The sequence below is a fragment of the Papaver somniferum genome, unplaced genomic scaffold (assembly GCF_003573695.1).
Source record: "Papaver somniferum cultivar HN1 unplaced genomic scaffold, ASM357369v1 unplaced-scaffold_118, whole genome shotgun sequence".
Taxonomy (NCBI): Eukaryota; Viridiplantae; Streptophyta; class Magnoliopsida; order Ranunculales; family Papaveraceae; genus Papaver; species Papaver somniferum.
The window spans coordinates 10286692-10291356 of NW_020620825.1; the positions used below are offsets into that span (position 1 = coordinate 10286692).

Sequence of the window (4665 nt, forward strand, 5' to 3'; positions counted from 1 at the left end):
AGTTTTCTCATTGAAGTGTCTTTTTTCAGCTTAATAAACACTAGCTTTCAAGAATGATGTTTGGTTTTCGTGTACAAAATATCCTTTTCTCGATATCCCAAACTTGGAAAATGGCTTATAGTGCGTTTGGGTACAGATATGCTTCTGAAATCTGTTTCTCCAGATGCAGAAGTCAGAAGAAAAACTATTTGCTTCACAAAAATTGACTTTTCTGTTTCTAGAAGTCGTTCTGTAAAATTATTGTCAAACTGATTTCTGACTTTTCGACTTCCAGAAGTCGAAAAGCAGCTTCTGAGTGTACATCCAAACACCTATTAGTGAACACGTTAACATAAGAAAATCTAGTAAAAAGAATATTTATTGAATACAAGGACTAGGTCTCCGAAGTAGATCTTGTTTTGGGGAATGGCTTCATGTCATCGTCTTCTTCAATAGATATAAGCCAAGGTACCTTCTTTACGGGTTTTCAATCATCAATTTTGCCACCAAGTACCCAGCTACTGACCATGTCTGATTTTTACGAGCTTGCTTTCCCATATACCTTCCAGGCTTCTCATCATAATATTCTGGCCAGCTATCTTTTGACAAGCGGGTCTCCACAAGGTCAATTGCACGCTTTACCATAGTTGGCCGCCCACACCTGATATATGCAGCTATGAGGAGCCACAAAAGCACTGGGAAATCCACACATGCACATCATTAACAATGAGTTGAAACACTGTAACAAACATCTCACAAGGCAAATGCAAAATCTTAGACAAACATAATGGAGAAAATAAGTCATGTATTACATCTAAAACATTTTTGAAAAATCATACGCACATGTAACATACTATGGACTCACTAGACATTGAACAAGTAATCTTCATAGTAATTTATCACAGTGCAACCGTTTGGCCTCATAGTATAGTAATGATGATCGTGGTGCAACAGTATGACAGACATACATCACTAACCATGAGAAAAGTTCAATAACTGTGCAATATGATATATGAGAACATTTATACATACAATAAGTAAATAAATGCTTACTTGGCTAGGATCCTCCATTGTGGTAACTCCATCTAGTATTTTTAGTATTAGAACCGGTCACAATGCTCCATTTATGACCTTCTATAGCTGGATAACAAATCTTAATTGGCATTTCCCCAACGAATTCTCCCCAACATACCTCGATAAGATCCATAATGACATCAGATTGATCAAGGGTATCCAAAGATGATACAATCGTAATGCAGTAACCCGAGCAAAACCAACGGAAGTCAATTCTTGCAGGATTGACATTACCATTGATGTAACCAACTTGAATTTTTTGACTGACGCTTTTATAGTGATAAATGATATTCCCCTCCGTTCTTTTTTAATATGCCAGTTTCTATAAATGAAAGTTTCAAAAAAATGGTCAGTTTCCTAATTGGGAAAGTCAAATATTATTTTAATTTTTTGGGACCACTTTTCTCTTAACTTCTTTTGATGACAAGTGTCATGTGGACCACTTCACTTTACTTCTTTTGCTGACAATTGTCATGGGGACCATTTCACTTCACTTTTTTTATTGACAAGTGTCATGAGGACCACTTTCAATGATTAATTCTCTTAATTTCCTTAAATTTCTCTAAAAACAAAACTGACTCATTAAAAAAAACGGAGGAAGTATTAAGTTGCTCAATGTCAAGCCAAAAATAATTTTTCATGTGATGACTCAATGCATGGAGTCTTTTAACTATTTGTTCCTTGTACTCCTTTCCCTTATCGTCTTTCTTGAGTAATCCCAAAGATAATCTCAAAGTCATGAAAAAAGTGCTTGAATTTCAATATGATAGCCATAAACGCCCTCAAAAGATTTAGGGACAAAGGATAAAAAAAAACTAGACCGTCTAAGCATATTGTTTCCGGAGCCTTACAATTTTAATAATGCGAAAACCGTATAGCGCATGGATAACCAAATCAAAGCAACAAACCAACTAGCATAGTCTTCAAAAGAAATTCAAACATACTACCTATGTGCTTGTCTCCTAAATATATTGATAAGGAAAACTAACAATATTTGTCTAGCTCATAATAATAGGACATATATAAGGAGAAAAGCAGCCACCACTCTGCGATCGATCATAGAAGATCCATCAGATGTAAGCAAAGTTGGAAATGTTTCAAACCCTTCTGAAAGGAATAAAGTCAGAATGAGATGCAGACCCTTTTGGCGCTCTGGATTTTTATACAAGGATAAGTGTTTTGTAGTTTGCTTTTTTGACGCATGTTTTGTAGACTTTGTGTAAGCATGAAGCAGTACAACCACCACAATCCCAGAGTCTACGGGAGCATCTCTTCCTACTGTAGTTTAACCAAAATCTGTAAATAAAGTTTCAGTTTCACGGAGTACTATGAAATGTTGGGATATATGTTTTAAAATAAACTTTTTATATATTTTATCAACAATTCGAGCTTGACCCAATGGTTAAGCATTTTGGGCCTTAAAGGGGAGGTCTCGGGATCAAATCCCTCCCTTTACTAATTGTATATATATATATATATATATATTTAATTATATTCCGGAAGCGGGGTCTTGGGAGGTCTCTTGAATTTGGAAAGTTATTTTTGCTGATTTTGAAAAGAATTTTCAACCCAGTTTTACTGCCCTTAATTACGTTGATAATTGTGATAATTATGGTACGATTAATTTGCCCGTTTTATACTGTTGTGAAATTTATAATGTTTGCAATAAATTAAATTTATTTTGCATTAATTCGTATTCATTGCTTGGGCTATAAAAAACAGTTTTGGAAGCATAAGGAAAACAAGTTTTCAATACCACTGTTTTTTTTTTGTTTTTAGAATCAAGAGACTAGTTTTTCTGAGCAAGATAAGAAAGAGTGAAAGTGATCAATCTCTCATTGTGTGCGTGAGGGATTGAAGAGAGTTTTTATCTCGGTTATTTTATCCTGGGAGCGTTGTGACGAAAAACGAACTGCTTGCACAAAACTCAAGGCAGAGCCACGAAACGTCTTAAAGAGAACGACCTGGTCGTGACTCAGCCATTATCTTGTTTTTGTGTTTATCTTTTGTTTTGCATGTTTGAAATCGGCAATTGTTCCATCATGAAATCACTGGCACTACTCCTGAACTGAGCTTGAAATCTTCTGGCGTCATTATCTCACATGACTACTGAAGTCGAAAATTTTCCAAAATAAAATTCTTCACTAATCCGGGCTCTCCGTTCATCAAAATGCCAAGGCACTTGGAACGTAGTCTCTGACAAAAACCTGTCCCAAATGAAACAAATTTAAATAAACAACAGTGCATGGCATTCAGCAAAACCATTTCAAGAATCAAAGTCAACAACATGAGCTATCTAATTATCTATGTTTCTCATAAAATTTGACAGGAACAACTAGGGGTGCACATACCCTACCCATACCCGCCAACCCTACCCTACCCGTCAGTTTTTTAACCGTATCCTATCCTATCCACTATTCGGCGGGTAGGGTGGCGGGTAAAGATTTTCTTAACCGCCAGTAAACGGGTAGGGTGGCGGGTATAGTCCATATCCTACCCACCCTACCTAGAAGTGCACATACCCTACTCCTACCCGCCAACCCTACCCTACCCGCCAGTTTTTTAACCGTATCCTACCCTATCCATTATTTGGCGGGTAGGGTGGCGGGTAAAGATTTTCTTAACCGCCGGTAAACGGGTAGGGTGGCGGGTATAGGCCATATCCTACCCACCCTACCCGTTGTGCAGCCCTAGGAACAACATAAATTCTTTTTAATCGACTTATAAGCAGCACCTGTATATACACTGTTGGGGTGTAGAAACAACGATTTTAATTAATTGAGAAAAAATACTTAGCTCAAATCGACGCTTGATTGATGTTCCAGGAGATGGAGTGATACATGTAGCAGGAAAAAGTAGAGGCACATATGAGATACGTTGACTGATAGATGTATTTATGTGTCTATTTTGATCTCAATTTTGTATATTGTTAGTACCCATTTTTGTACTTATTTTGGTATTTTATCTCTTTGTAGGTATTTTTGGAGAAATAAACATGTGTGGAAAATTGGCTCGAAAAGTGGTATTTGCGCTCGTGGGAGATATCACTTAAGGCACCCCTCATTTGGTTAAAGGGCACCCACTTGCTATTTACACCCCATGACACCCCCAAGTGTTAAAGGCACCCGGCAGTTGGTTAGGGGGCACCTACTTCTTCGTTTGAATTTTCAGAAACTAGCGGGAAAATAAAACCAACGCTGGCAGAGTTTGGATTCGAAATTTGGACATGACTGAATGAGATTCAATCGCAAATATTCGTTGGGATGGACTTGAATGGAGTAAACAAACATTGTATGTTTGATTAAATCCAAAAACTTGGGCTCGATAATCTGATGTTGGGTGAAGCAGGAAGAGAGTATTATCGGGTCTCTGCATGGGAAGAACCAAAACCAGACTTTCATGAATTTCTATTGGATGTGTTAAGGATAACATAGTTGAGAACTCAACAGAATCTAGTTGAGTCAATCAGATGACAATGTATTACAGTTTCCTACTGCTATGTTTACGTTCAGTTAGAGACATAGCTTAGAATTTGATAGAGTCTTCAGTTTGTTGAGTCAATACCGAAATATGTTTAACTGCTTTGCAGAAATCTATTGATATAAATATCAT

At 37.0% G+C, this 4665-nt stretch overlaps 1 pseudogene; it reads right to left on the reverse strand.

The window, feature by feature from the left end:
* Positions 1 to 456: 456 nt before the first annotated feature.
* Positions 457 to 4665, reverse strand: LOC113330487 (annotated as a pseudogene).